The sequence below is a fragment of the Pseudorca crassidens genome, chromosome 1 (assembly GCF_039906515.1).
Source record: "Pseudorca crassidens isolate mPseCra1 chromosome 1, mPseCra1.hap1, whole genome shotgun sequence".
Classification (NCBI taxonomy): Eukaryota; Metazoa; Chordata; class Mammalia; order Artiodactyla; family Delphinidae; genus Pseudorca; species Pseudorca crassidens.
The window spans coordinates 33015443-33030516 of NC_090296.1; the positions used below are offsets into that span (position 1 = coordinate 33015443).

General features: G+C 47.0%; 1 protein-coding gene and 1 long non-coding RNA gene across 5 annotated transcripts in view; one reads left to right on the top strand and one right to left on the bottom strand.

Moving 5' to 3' along the window:
* The window catches only part of SUSD6 (sushi domain containing 6), a 93617-nt gene that overhangs the window by 20320 nt on the left and 58223 nt on the right, over nucleotides 1–15074 (bottom strand). The gene's annotated exons all lie outside the window — the stretch shown is intronic.
* On the top strand, nucleotides 3351–7666 carry LOC137221846 (uncharacterized). Of its 2 annotated transcripts, none has more exons than XR_010942176.1 (3): nucleotides 3351–3612; nucleotides 5637–5808; nucleotides 7283–7666. It is a non-coding gene; the product is annotated as an uncharacterized lncRNA (long non-coding RNA). The 2 variants fall into 2 exon arrangements; XR_010942173.1 differs by having other exon boundaries at nucleotides 3352–3612; nucleotides 7278–7666.

A 15074-nucleotide genomic window follows, 5' to 3' on the forward strand; every position in this document is an offset into this window, starting at 1 on the left:
TTGCTACTTCCTGGTCTCATCTCCTTCATCCTATCATCTAAGGAAGTTGCACACGAGTCGGCTCTCGCCCTCAGAATTCCTCACCTCCAGGAGGAGGTAGGCTGGTCCTCCGGAGGAAGGCCCCAGTCAGCTGCTTAAGGCACTGTCCAACCTCAGAAGGATAACTGATGAGCAAGTGATAATTAACTTAGGAGTCGGGCTTGGAGTTTACAACAGGGTTGCACTCTTGGGTACAAAGCTCAGAGTTGTGGTTTCATTTCCAATTCTGCCATCTAATGGAAATGCTTCATGCCAAGTCTGGTGCCAGGCACACACAGCAGGCCTTCAAGAAACACCAATTTAAATTTAAAATAAATTTAGAGATCTCTGTTGCCCAACAGGGTGGAAGTGACTAAGAGAATTAACATTTACCACCAGGTGCTACACTAGGCACTTTAAAGTCGCCATCCTAATTAATTCTCCCATCCTGTGAGGAAGGAAAGTGAGGCTCTGAATTTAGTAGTGGCCTGAGGGTACACAGCCACCCAGTAGTAGAGTCTGGATTCCAACTCTGGCTTGCCTTTCCCCCCATTATAGGGAAGCTCCCGGTCTACAGATGCCACCAGAAAAACTTACCCCAAGACCTACAGAAGTATAGCATGGGGGTGGGGTCCATCTGACAAATGTTATAGTAATTCGTTTGGAGAAGAATGTGGAGTGGTGAGTTTGCCTGTGCCCAGAGGACTCAGCTCGTATCTCAAGTGGGGCCCCATTTTCCCAGAGAAGTGGTGGGGGGAAGGCAAGACAGTGTCCTTCACTAAGCTCTGAGCATTACAAACAATGGAGCGCTTTAAGGAGTACAGATCCCAAAGCTGCAAGTGGGAGAGGGTATGGGGGCATTTTCAGCTGGGAACACAAGCCTTCCAAGAGGGATGCCTGACTAAATGCAGAACAGGGATGCGAGCTAGAGTAGATAGAGGGCTGCCCTTCTGCCAGCTGCCCAGAATACACAGGATCCCTGGGGCAGCTCTGCCAAAGCCCAAAATAAACAGCCTCCTCTGCCGTGTATCTCCAAACAGTGAGTCAGGCAGCGTCTTGCTTATGCTGGGTGCTCAACAAGCCACTGCTACTTACCGAGGCCCACACAACTGCAAAGAATGAAAGGAAACAATCGATAAACTCTACCCACGGACGGTGGCAAAAATCAGCTGAGGTGGCAGAAATCAGCTAGGGGGATGGCCTAAAACCAGCAAGCACCACACTTCTTTGAAAAACACTCACCAGTAATTGAGGGGTAAAGGCCTGAATAATCTTTCCTGAAAAAACAGATGTGACTGGGTCTCCCTGTGACAGACAAGGTGCAAATAACAGACTACGAGTCTCAGGCAGGCCACGAAGTGAGCCCTGTATATTCTGTAGGGGCTTGTGTCAGGCTGACCCTACCACGAGACTAAAGGAAATAATAAAAGGGAAAAGCTGTTCTTTTGGAGGGGGGTGGGTGGCATGGGGAATGAAGCTAGGGCTAGGGGTCTTGTCTTTATCACCTCTGAACCAACAAGTATAAGGAACACTGTGACAAATGGACCATGGGAAGATACAGTCAAAAGTTACAGAGTCCACTCATCTGGAGAGTCTTCTCCGTCCTGTGGGGGATGGGATTCTCTTCTTTAAACACTTCATCTGTTTAAACCACCCCGTCTCACATAACCAGCACAGGAAAAGGAGCTTGTCAGGCCTTCTTGGTTTCCTCTGCATCTCTTAGAAGGGGAACTTATCAGCCTGCGCTATCATTAGCTGACCAAAGGCGGTGAGGAGTCAAATCCGCCCAGAGGTTTGTTTGTTCTTCCCTACTTTCAACTTGTGGATCTTTCTAAATTTCTGGACCAGATGGAGTCAGGGTACTCCTAGCAGATCCCTTTCCTCTCCCCAGGCAGCAAGGAAGACAGGAGAGCCTCTCACCTCCTGTGAATCCACTCAAACCCGCTGTCGGGTCCAAAGCAGGGCCCCTGGCCCCCAAGGTGCTTTCTCACACATCTGGGACTGGCCTCCCCTTTGATTTTAGCCTGAGTATTTATTAGCCTGACTCTGACATACTGTCAAGACTCCTTGATCGTTAAACAGAGCGACCCCAAAAGAGATTACGGAAGCTTTGGAGACAGAGTCTCAACCATGCTTTTATTTGTCACACTGAGGCCCACGCTCCTGTTACCTCCCCTGGCCTCTCTCCGTCTTTGGACCCCTGACCCTGGCAAGCCACTTTTGACTGACCAATCGAGATTCCTGGTCAGAAGACTGTTGCCTGCTGCAGCCTCACCCATTCTGTGCCTCAGGAGATAATCTTTTGTATTCCAAAGAATGCCTTTCACCCAGAAGAGAGGTAAAAAACATTTGCAAGCATTGATTCTTATTCTCTCTGCATTTCACTCTCCTAATAGGAATGCCTTCCTCAATGTAACAAATAAATATCTATGAGCACCTACCAATGTGCCAGGTTGGTGCTAGAAATTGAAGAGCAAATAATACACAGTTCTGTCCCTGAGGAGACTTCAGACTCTTTGGGGAGATAGATGAGGAGCCCAAGTACCTTATAATAATAGTAACATCTACGCTGTTTATCCCCCAGAGTTCACGTAGGGATTATATGTATCCATTCATTCTTTCAACAAGTTGTTTTTTTGGGTTTTTTTGCGGTACGCGGGCCTCTCACTGTTGTGGCCTCTCCCATTGTGGAGCACAGCCTCTGGACGCGCAGGCTCAGCAGCCATGGCTCACAGGCCCAGCCACTCCGCGGCATGTGGGATCTTCCCGGACCAGGGCAAGAACCCGCGTCCCCTGCATCAGCAGGCGGACTCTCAACTACTGCGCCACCAGAGAAGCCCTTTTCAACAAGTTTTTACTAAGCACCAAAGCACTGTAGCCGGCAATGGGAGAAGGAGGGTTGGGAAGATGGCAAAGATATAGGTCCTACCCTCTGGGAGCTTACTGTCTAATAAATAATCACAATAGACACATGTTAGAAATCACTATGGGCTAAAATAAGAGGTTCTAAAGAAAGATTAATTCAATGAGGAAGAGATGAGAAAGGAAGAAAGAAATGATAACAGAACTCCAATTCTAGGGGGAAGCAGGATTGTGACCACGGGATAAAAGACTGTGACTATAGGATTGTGACTGGGCTAAAGGAAGGGGGAAGAACACGCAAGGGGGAAGATAAGGGCATGAGCAGCAAAGGCAGAGGAGCAAGAAGAGGCCGTGTGTGTGTGTGTGTGTGTGTGTGTGTGTGTGTGTGTGTGTGTGTGTGTGTCTGTGGAAAGCAGCAGGTTTAGCAGGAGATGCCTGGAAATTGAGAAAATCAGGCTGGCGCCAGAACAGGGAGGGCCCTGACTACATAGCTAAGGAATGAAAAAGTCTTGGGTTCCTCTTCCATAAAATGAGATTTTAAGGACCTTTCCAGTCCCAAAATACAAAGTCATGTTACTACTAATAAAAAGAAAGCCTGCTCTACGGTACTAATCCAGCTGAAGAAGCCAGCCGTCTCCGTCTCCCTGCCTACCCTGGCAACCATTTTTCAGTGGAGCTGGCCGTGCTGGTGCGGTGGAGTGGGCACAGGAGAAGAACAGAAGGGGAAACCACGTGAGTTTCCCAGTGCAGATGCATCATGCTTCTTAAGTTTGCCGAGGTGAAGGGGGCCAGAAAAAACTGGAGGGACTAGAATGGAGAAAAGGAGTACAAAGACATCTTGTGGTCAATTTCTTTCCCAGGGTTCTCTCGCATGGCAGCAGATGGCCTATCCCTGAAGGACTGGATCTCAGAAAGCAGCTGCTCCCAGGTCCTGGTCTAACAGCTGGGGTCACAGGACCTCTCTGCACAAGCTGAATGCCGGAAATCAATGGGTTCCATTGTGCCTGCACGCATGAACTCTCGTGTCCAGGCTCCTGCCCTATGCCTGCCTGGAGCAGAGGACTGGGAAAAATAACACTACACACTTTGAAAGACTGCACTTGCAAATTAATGGAAAGATACAGTATTATAAAGTCCAATTTCCTTTAAATTACCTTGACTTTGCTAGGAAACTACTGAGACATTAATTATTTGAGAGATAAAGGACTCATCAGTGAGAGGGTCAAGGCGAGAGGGAGCAGAGGGACATAATCAGAGGAAAACCCCTAACTGCCTCTGGCCCTCCCCTTCTTCCTGCCCAATGCACGGAGGAGTCTGACTCCACCATACCAACCAAAAAGCGGGCTGGATGTTCCATGTACTGGAAAGGGGGATAAGAATCCATAAAATGATGTGTGTGTACACAGAGGAGTGTAATTGTATGATTACATAATTAGGCACATTAAAGTATTTATACTGCTGAGACTAAAAGCCCCTACTCAAAGGCATTCCACCAAAGTTGAAAGGGGAAAAAGAAAATAGAAAATAAAGCATCTAATTGCAAGCTTCCACAAAGCCAGACATCCCCAGCTGGTGCCACAGCTGAATTCTCGTAATTAACATGTTGTAATGGCAAGTACGAGAGACACTGTATGCTTATCAACTCCATGCCGTGGCCAGCCAGGCATGGGAGAAGCCCGCAGCACTGCTACAATTAAAGGGATTTTTCTCTTTCCATTATACTGGTACCCTGGTGTGGGAGGTCGGTTATTGTTTCTTAAAAACTTAGTTGTTTAAAGTACACACATAATAAAACTCTATACCCACAAAGTCGGGGACTGAGACTGGAGAATATAAAAAAGTTCACAGTCTAGGAGCTGGTTTATTTTTGGTGGTTGGTTTTCTCTTACCTCCCCAAACGTGGGGCTTTCCCAGTTAGAGAAGGCTAGCAATGTTTGAGCAGCTTATCCTTTTAAATAAATAAAGCCCATCTGACAGCTTAAAAATCATAGGTTAAAAGTATCTAAATAGAAAAAAAGATGACAGAAACTAGCATATACATGAGTACAATGCAAGGGGAAGGGCCTCGGTGCACCAAGAGAGCAGATCAATATGGCCTGTGTTCCAAAGGACACTCAGTCCCAGAAGGGCCCTGCACATTTACAGAAAGGGTTTTGTGGGACTTCCCTGGTGGTCCAGTGGCTAAGACTCCACACTCCCAATGCAGGGGGCCTGGGTTCAACCCCTGGTCGGGAAACTAGATCCCTCATGCATGCCTCAACTAAAGATTCTGCGTGCCACAACTAAGACCCAGTGCAGCCAAAACAAATTAAATATATATATTTTTTAATTTAAAAAAAGGGTTTTGTTTTTGCACAATTCTTGGTCACTGCAGAACCTGGTTTTAGATAGTCCCTCCCCATTTCCCTGAAAAGACCCCCCCACCAAAGTTAAATAATAGCTTTACATATTATAAGGAAGTTGTGTTCTCAGAAAGCCAAACAAGATGGTAAAATACTCTGCCTTTTACACTCTTGGACAACATAATTTGGGCATTTTTTTACACTATTCTTTAACTGTGTTTTTTTCCTCTTCATAACTGAGCAGGGCTGTTGACTTAAGAGTCAGCAAGCGTTCAACTGACACTAATGATTCCCTACTTCTGGCATGCTCACTGAGTTTCAGAATCGTTTCCTCTACTGTATCAACTTTAGAAGTCCCACCCTTCTTCTAACTACCATCAGTGATGTCATTTTCCCACTTTCAACCACCCTTAGAGCATAAATGTCCAAAACTTCAAGTTACTGCTACAGCGCACACGGCTGCACAGGTGGAGTCAGCGAGGCTGCTCAGCGTGTGCTGCAGACCGGCAGGCAGCCACACCGCAGACCCACCACCCAGAGGTTCCTTCTCAGCTGCTGCACCAAAGTCCAGACTCATTACCCAAAGGTGAGTGGGGTGTCGACTTACAATGCGCCAAAGTACAGGTTGTTCCTAAGACAAATGTTTACAAGCTGACTGCTCAGCACTGCTTCAGAAGTACCTCACGAGGCATCCAATGTGGACCCCTCGCCCCTCGCTCCCCCAGCCCCCAAGGCCCGGAATCATTTTGGTGAACCTGAAGAAAATACATTCTTAGGTAGGCCCAGACACAAATGAGGAATGTGTCCAAGGATCACGGGCACTCAGCAACACACACACCTGCACTTCACAAAGAAGCCAGGACTGCAGCCAGGGTGCAGAGGTTTGCACAGCACCAAGGGAAGTCAAGCTAGTCAGCACCTGCCACAGGCCTGCTACTCAGGATGACAGCTCATCCTGGGTTTCCGCAGCCTCTTTGCCTTGTTGATGGAAAAGGTCTTGTCACACAGCCTCTTTGCCTTGTTGATGGAAAAGGTCTTGTCACACGCGCAATCAGGGATCCCAGATGCCTCCAGCCAGACCTTGCAGTGAAATAACGTTAGCAGAACAATAGTTCCTTCCCCACTGCCGGGAGCAACTTGGCCTATGGGAGACAGAATCCAGGTGCTTCAAAGACTCCACACAAATGGGTGGGCAGTCCTTTGGGGCTAGGCCATTTGTACTCGCAGCCCTTGTACAAAACCAAATGAAACCATACACCCCAAGACAGCACAGAAGTTGCAGAGCAACTGATTCTGAACTCTGGGCCTCCTCCTTTCTCCCCAACAATCCCCTCAATTTTCCCAGCTAGCCTCACCTCTCAGAGGGACGGAGAAAAACAAACGCAAAGACAGCTGGGCCTTCTGCAAATGTGGGCCGGGCCACTAAAGTCAAACCTCGCTTTAGGGACCACCCTGTTACTCAACTGTAACAAAGTGATTACTCAGAATGGTTTCAGCAGTTTATCTAACCAGCAATCCAAACAGAGTATCTGGGGCCTTAGTTTTCACAAAAAGGGGAAGAAAGCACTGGTCCTTTTACATGAGGTAAAAGCTGAAGTTTCAAGGCTCTAGGCTAAGCCCCGGCACCTCCCCTGCACCAGGGCCCCAAAGCCCTCCGTGGAGAGAACCAAGGCTGGCAGCGGAGCCTCTGCCTGGCCTACATCCTGGCCTGGTGACAGGCTGGGATGATCCCCAAAGAGGAAATGCTCACTTCCCAGGGCTGCAAACTTGACATCAGCCCTGGCCATGCTGTGCGTCCGTGCTGGGGAGCTTGGGGTGGGTCAGCTGGGAGTGGCAGGCCAGGCCCAGGCCCAGCAGCTGGTACGGAAACTGTGATTCCTTTTCTGACTTAGGCGAACTGGGCAGTACCTCCCTTGGCAATCATTTACTTTTCCCTCTTTCTACTGGAAATTAATAGATCTTGTGATATGCAAAACGTGTTTATGCTTGTTTGTCCCCACCGATACAAACTCTGTCAACAAAAATTTATTTTCTCAATTTCCATTTTTCTCAAAGAGCAGCTACTAGACAGTCGATTAAGAAGAGCACTTTCTGGGCTTCCCTGGTGGCGCAGTGGCTAAGAATCCGCCCACCAATGCAAGAGACACAGGTTCAAGCCCTGGTCCGGGAAGATCCCACATGCCGCGGAGCAACTAAGCCCATGCGCCACAACTACTGAGCCTGCGCTCTAGAGCCCGCGAGCCACAACTACTGAGCCCATGTGCCACAACTACCAAAGCCCGTGTGCCTAGAGCCTGTGCTCCGCAACAAGAGAAGCCACCACAATGAGAAGTCCGCGCACCGCAACGAAGAGTAGCCCCCGCTCGCCACAACTAGAGAAGGTCCACGCGCAGCAATGAAGACCCAGCGCAGCCAAAAATAAATAAATAATTTTTTTTAAAAAAGAGCACTTTCTGACTGATACTCTTTGACCAAAGTTACCCAAATTCCTTATTTAAAGTTGTTAAGGGAGTGCAAGGCACAGGGGACGGTAATAGTACTCAGCACTGGCAAGGATATTAGAAACAGCACTCTTTCAACTCCTGATTAGGCATGAGGTGACTTGTGTCACCTGGATCTGAGCAATCGTCCCTGGTCAATCACATCCTAAAATGACCAGCTGGAGGGATGGAACTCACTGCACCTTGTGCCTGGCTCCACTGGGCCCACCAGGGCACATCACAGCTCCACGGTGGGCCTGGTCAAAGCTCAACTCGAGCTGGCACCTAGTGGCTGGTCCTACTCAGCCAGCACTAACCTCATGGCCTGAGTTGCTGTGTCCTGCCAGGGAGAGCTGCAGGAGGCCAGAGGCCACAGGCACTGTGGGACCGTGCTCACTCAAGACAGAAGCCTTCTACCAGGCCACCCCTCCCTCCTAGGACCCAAGTACAACTTCCTTCCAAGAACTGTGGATGGAGCTGGGGTTCTCCTACTGCCCACCTGGAGGCATATTCTAACTCACCCTGATGAGCTAGTATTCCCCCAAACCACATTTTTCCTAATGATGCTCTCTTCTCAGAATCTTTGAAAGTCTGCCAATTTCTTTCTATATAAGTCTGTGTTTCTCCTGGATACGCCAGGCTCTCCACAATTCGGTCTGTCCCATTTCTCCAACGTCAAGTCCCACTAGGCTACCCATACTGGCCTTATTCACCCACACTCATGGCCTCAGATGGGCCTTCTGGCTCTTCTCAGCTCCTTCTTCCCCTCCTCTCAATATCCTTCCTTTCCCTCCATCAACTCAAACCCCTCCCATAGTGCAAGGCCTGGTCTTAGTGCTTTCTTCTACAGGAATTTCCTTTCTCTGAACTAAAGTGCCCAAGACTACACAACCTAGCCCACAGTTACATACCATTTTGTTCGCCATTGCTACGTGGGAGTCGGTCTTACCTCTCCAGGGTATCGTGAGCAGCTCAAAAGAACAGAGAACCCACCTTCACCAGCCTGGGCACATTGAAGGCCCTGAACAAATACCTGATGGAGCTTGTGTCCAGAAGGGCTGACACCTCTTACAACGTGGACTGATTAAATGCTTAAAAAGTCCCCAGCTCTTGCTTCTCAGGGAATCTCTCCTCCCCACACCCCACTCCTGGACCCAGTCCTGGCAGACTCGGAGACTTCTGCCTGCAGACAGCCAGCATTCCAGCTTGCATCAAAGCGTCAAACAAAGGATTTCACAATGCCCCCGCCCCGCTTCAGGCTCCAAAGCTCTTCAAGGGCACCCTGTTTAAACAAGAGGTGCAGTATATTTTGGGGAAATGATGAAGCAACTTCCCATAAGAGAAAAGAAAAAATTCCCCAAGTGCAGAAGGCTTCTTGGAAAACAAATAGAACCGCTTCCCTTGCCAGGGCAGAGAGAAAGGATTTGACATCCAGGCTCCTCGTCCTTGGCAAAGAAGCCTGCTGTGCGGGAACAGGGGAGACAAGCCACAGGGGAAGGAGGAGGCAAATCCTTACGGCCAGATGTAGAACACAGCAGTTTTCAGAGTTGGAGGCCCAACCTAACACCTCATTTCACACTGTCCAAGGTGCCACTGGGAGCTCCACAATCTTCTCTTCCTCTTACACACCTTAAACAACAGACGTGACCCTATGAAGTTGGGTGCTAATGCAGTATTTCACATAGGCCAGGAACACTTCTACTTAAAAACAACTGCACAGGGAATTCTCTGGTGTTCCAGTGGTTAGGACTCGGTGCTTTCACTGCCAGGGCTCAGGTTCAATTCCTGGTGGGGGAACTAAGATCCCGCAAGCCGTATGATGCAAAACAACTGCACAGTGACTCCTCTGGTGGATGGTAAAATCCTTTTGCAGTAACCACACTCTTGGACTTCCCTGGTGGCGCAGTGGTTAAGAATCGGCCTGCCAATGCGGGGGACACGGATTCGAGCCCTGGTCTGGGAAGCTCCCACATGCCGCGGAGCAACTAAGCCTGTGCGCCACAACTACTCGGCCCGAGTGCCACAACTACTGAAGCCCGCGCGCCTAGAGCCCATGCTCCGTAACAAGAGAAGCCACCGCAATGAGAAGCCCACACACCACAACGAAGAGTAGCCCCCGTTCGCCGCTACTAGAGAAAGCCCGCGCACAGCAACGAAGACCCACCACAGCCAAAAATAAATAAAATAAAATAAATATTAAAAAAAAAATAACCACACTTTTTTTTTTTAATGGGGGTGTGGATTTTGTAATTCATACGTTAGGTTTGATTATTAGGATTGTTTTCTCACATATTGCAGAGTGTCTGCGTTTCAGGGGAGGGAGCATGAGCAAACTGGGACAGAAGGAGAAAATTCCTATCATTGTGCTTGATCTTCAAGGCTTAACTAACTTCTCCTCATATTTCATCTTTATAACTACTACTAATCAAACAGTACAGCAACATTAGCAGTACTCTTCAAATAAGAAGAAAGAAAAGCATCACCCACCAAGGGAACCTCTCAGGTCCATATCCATATAAAGACCTAACGTTTCCATACCTAGTAACCAGCATTTGTGTGTTCAGACCTCACTTCTCTGGCATAAGCCCCTTCTCCCTGAACCTGAGAGTTCACGTCCACCTGGACTGTTTACATGGACCAGAAGGCAGTGTGCAACACGTCAAATCCTAGCTTTGCCCTCATCAGCAACACGAGCCAAGGAACAACTCTTCCCCTTCTGCTGTCTTACTTTCCCAACCTACCTAGCGACCGTTCTCAAGAACCAACGGAAGGGCCATAAACAAGCTGCCAAAGAAAGTCAACTCTTTCAGACACCATAACGATGTGAAGAAGGCTCCTGCAAGCTTACAGTCTTGGACTTGAATCCTTCTCAGGTGCCCACCCCAACCTCTTACAGCAGGCACGCAGGCCTGCAGTCTTTCCAGCAGGGGCCCCCTTTCTCCGTACTCACGTGGATTCCTGCTACAAAGCTCTTTCAGAAAATAAAAGGTAATCTACCTAATCTGCATCTCTAACAGATTTCGAGGGTTTGTGAAATTTTATTTTTTAAGCCGCTGAAGAGGAGGCAGGAGGCTGGGTGGGGCTGAGCGGGAAAAACAGCAACATCTAGAATCCCTTCCCTGAGCAGGGCCTTTCCGCTGGCAGCATTAATGCATACGTACAACTCACGCATCGCTTTTACAATATGCCAGTCAATTTAAAATAAACGTCAATTTATTATTTTTCAAAATACGCAGTAACTAAATTGTTGGTAGGGAAAGCGAGGGACTAGGTGCTTTCATTCGGCTGTTCAGCACATTCCCTCCCTGCAGGCAAGATATGCCGGAAGAAGATCTATTAGGATGTCTACATCAGCTCCTTAACCACAAAAAAGAAATCCCCTCCTCCTACTAAAGAATTGGGATGCAAAATAACAACAGGAGTCAACCAGGTAAACACAATTTACAGGGAAGGAACTTGCGGGGAAGGGATGGAGATGTAGCAGCTGTCCCCCAAGCGAAACAAAGACTAAAAGAAACTAACTCCAAGTCTTCATTTTAATCGGAAACGCTGAGTTAGTGGGGAGACAAAGATGAAAAGGGATCATCTTCTCAGAATTTATATTTGCGTTTTGTGGGGACTGAGAGTCAAACAAGCTCTCAGACGGGGAGCAACATGTGAGATGGAGGGAACGGCATAAGTGAGGCACTGGGGGCACATTCGATGGTGTATTATGGGAATGATAAAATGCCTGGTGATGTTCCAGGACGGAGCACAGGCTAGGGCAGCAGCTAGAGAGAAAGCACAGGTGAGGGTTACGTTGCTAGGGAGTACAGACCTTAAGAGCAGCCTTAGAGCAAGACCTGGATTTGTTTTCGTTTGTTTTAAGGGGAGAAGTATCACGCTAAGTCTGAGATTTTAAGTTATTCTGGCAGCAAGGCGGAAGACAGATTTGAGGGGAGGGAGGTGGGGAATACACTGCAAACAGAGGAGTCAGTAAGAGTCTGGTGAGAGGTGATGAGGCCTGGGATGTCAGTAGTGTTATTTTTTTCTTGGAGGGGCCACCACCATACCCCTCACTGTAGTTAACCTGGTGGCTGCCTGCCCGCCCACTGCCCTCACCCCCCAGCCCAGCCCAGACACAACCAGGAAGAAGAAAGCTAGTGCTTCTCTGACAGGAACTCAAATGTCCGGGGCTTTAGAGAGGGGACGCACTTCCAGAATCCCTGTCACTAGTGAACTCGGGTCCTCTGGACAGCAAGTTGGCAATGAACTAATGATGAACACAAGGATCCAGAATGAGCATGTACAGCATCTCAAGGAGAGACTGCTGGATTCTGCAAAACGCTTGGCGACTATCCTGAACAAAGGGGTCTGGAAAAAGTGACTAAATCCCTGCCTGCCCTTCCATCCCTTCCCATGCCCCCCACAATCCCCCCCGCCCCCGCCAAAAAGAATTCTACTATAAAGGTAGATGTGGAAAACGTTCTATTCAGGCGATACAAATGTTTTGAGAAGGTGCAAAATTAAGCAGCTGACAGGCCTGGGAAATGGCAGACAGCACCCACAAAAGTACATTCCTAAACTTCTAGAAGAAAATATGAGCCCATCTTCATGAAATTTGGACAGAATTTCTTAAGCAAGTCAAAGGAAACATTTCACATATACACACTACTATATATAAAATAGATAACTAATAAGGACCTACTGTATAGCACAGGGAACTCTACTCAATACTCTGTAATGACCTATATGGGAATAGAATCTAAAAAAGAGTGGGTATGTGTGTTTGTATAACTGATTCACTTTGCTGTACATCTGAAACTAACACAACGTTGTAAATCAACTATACTCTAATAAAAATTAATTTCAAAAAAGAAAACATATTCCAGGAAGAAAAAAAATATGAATAAAGTAGCAGTGGTTCTCAGACCCCTTGTTCGCAAGCCCCCCTTATACTATCGAAAATTACTGAGGACCCCCAAAGTTGTCTGTGTGTTACAGCTATCAATACATACCACAGTTGAAAATAAACCTAATTTTTACTATTTATAAATTCATTTAAAAATAATAATAGGGCTTCCCTGGCGGTGCAGTGATTAAGAATCCACCTGCCAATGCAGGGGACACAGGTTCGAGCCCGGGTCCGGGAAGATCACACATGCCGCAGAGCAACTAAGCCTGTGCGCCACAACTACTGAGCCTGTGCTCTAGAGGCCGCGAGCCACAACTACTGAGCCCGTGTGCCACAACTACTAAAGCCCGTGCGCCTAAAGCCCGTGCTCCACAGCAAGAGAAACCACTGCAATGAGAAGCCCATGCACCACAACGAAGAGTAGCCCCCACTCACCGCAACTAGAAAAAGCCCGCGCACAGCAACGAAGACCCAACACAGCCATAAACAAATAAATAAAATTTTAAAAGTAAATAAAAACAATAATAAACATCAGAGTGATTGTGTCAACACATGTCATGTAGCCTCTGGAACTCCACGACACACCTGCGAAAGAATGAGTGCAAAAAGGCAAATAGCATCTTAGTATTAATATGAAAATAGTTTCAACCTTGTCAGCCTCCTGAAAAGACCCCAACGACCCTTGAGAACCACTGCCATAGAGAAAGTTAAAATAATCTGCAAACTGGGAGAAGACAGTCAAGAAAAATACAAAATTCAAGCCACGGAGAGATTCCATTTTATATCCATCAGATTGGCAGAAATTAACATCTAACAATACCAGCTGTTGCAAAGCATGTGGAGAACTAAGAATTTTCGTATGTATCACTAGTGGTGAAAACTCATACAACTACTCTGGAGAGCTACTTGGCAATATATAGAAAGCTGAAGTTGTACACTTCTAATAATCCAGCAACTCCACTGCCACATGTATATGCCAGAGAAATCTTGTATACATATTTAGTACACATGTACAAGGATGTTCCTTGCAGTACGTTCCTAACGATGAAAAACTGAAGTCACCTGTATGTCCATTAATGAGAGAATGGTTACAAATATTCTGGCATATTAACACAATGGAATAACGCTATACTGTAGGTAAAACAAATGTATCAACGTGGCTAAATTTCAAAAACAATGTTGGGGCTTCCCTGGTGGCGCAGTGGTTGGGAGTCCGCCTGCCGATGCGGGGGACGCGGGTTCGTGCCCCGGTCCGGGAGGATCCCGCGTGCCGCGGAGCGGCTGGGCCCGTGGGCCGTGGCCGCCGAGCCTGCGCGTCCGGAGCCTGTGCTCCGCGACGGGAGAGGCCGCGGCGGTGAGAGGCCCGCATACCGCAAAAAAAAACAAAAACAAAACAAAAAACAATGTTGAACGAAAAAAGGAGGCTATAGAAGATAACATGCATTTTAAAACATAAAATGATACAATAGTCAGGAGATGGAAACAACGTAAGTGTCCATCATCGGATGAATGGATAGAGAAGATGTGGCACATATACACAATGGAATATTACTCAGCTATAAAAAGAAACGAAATTGAGCTATTTGTAATGAGGTGGATGGACCTAGAGTCTGTCATACAGAGTGAAGTAAGTCAGAAAGAGAAAGACAAATACCGTATGCTAACACATATATATGGAATTTAAGAAAAAAAAAATGTCATGAAGAATCTAGGGGTAGGACAGGAATAAAGACACAGACCTACTAGAGAATGGACTTGAGGATATGGGGAGGAGGAAGGGTAAGCTGTGACAAAGTGAGAGAGTGGCATGGACATATTTACACTACCAAACATAAAATAGATAGCTAGTGGGAAGCAGCCGCATAGCACAGGGAGATCAGCTGGGTGCTCTGTGACCACCTAGAGGGGTGGGATAGGGAGGGTGGGAGGGAGGGAGACGCAAGAGGGAAGAGATATGGGAACATATGTATATGTATAACTGATTCACTTTGTTATAAAGCAGAAACTAACACAGCATTGTAAAGCAATTATACTCCAATAAAGATGTAAAAATAAATAAATAAATAAAATGATATCCTATATCGCTTAGGGATGCATGTATAAGTATGTAAAACTTGTACACGTCATATAAAAAATACAAAAAAAACCCACACACCCCACTAAAACTCAACCTCCACAGACTGAGGGCCCTTAAAAAAAAATGCATGTAAATACATGTGTAAGTATGGAAAAACAGAGGCACGGTTGGAAGGATACACACTGATTTAGCATACTAGCTATATCTCTGGAGAAAAAGATCTGAAGCAAACATGGCAAAATATTAAATCTGGGTGGTAAGTACCCAGGTATGTTAGTCTCTGTATTTTTTTAATGTCTGAAAATTTTCATTGAAAAACTAAGAAAGGGATAATAGATTGAAAGTGGTTACTACCTGAAACATATTGCACATTTACTATAGGTATTTCACAACACCCCAAA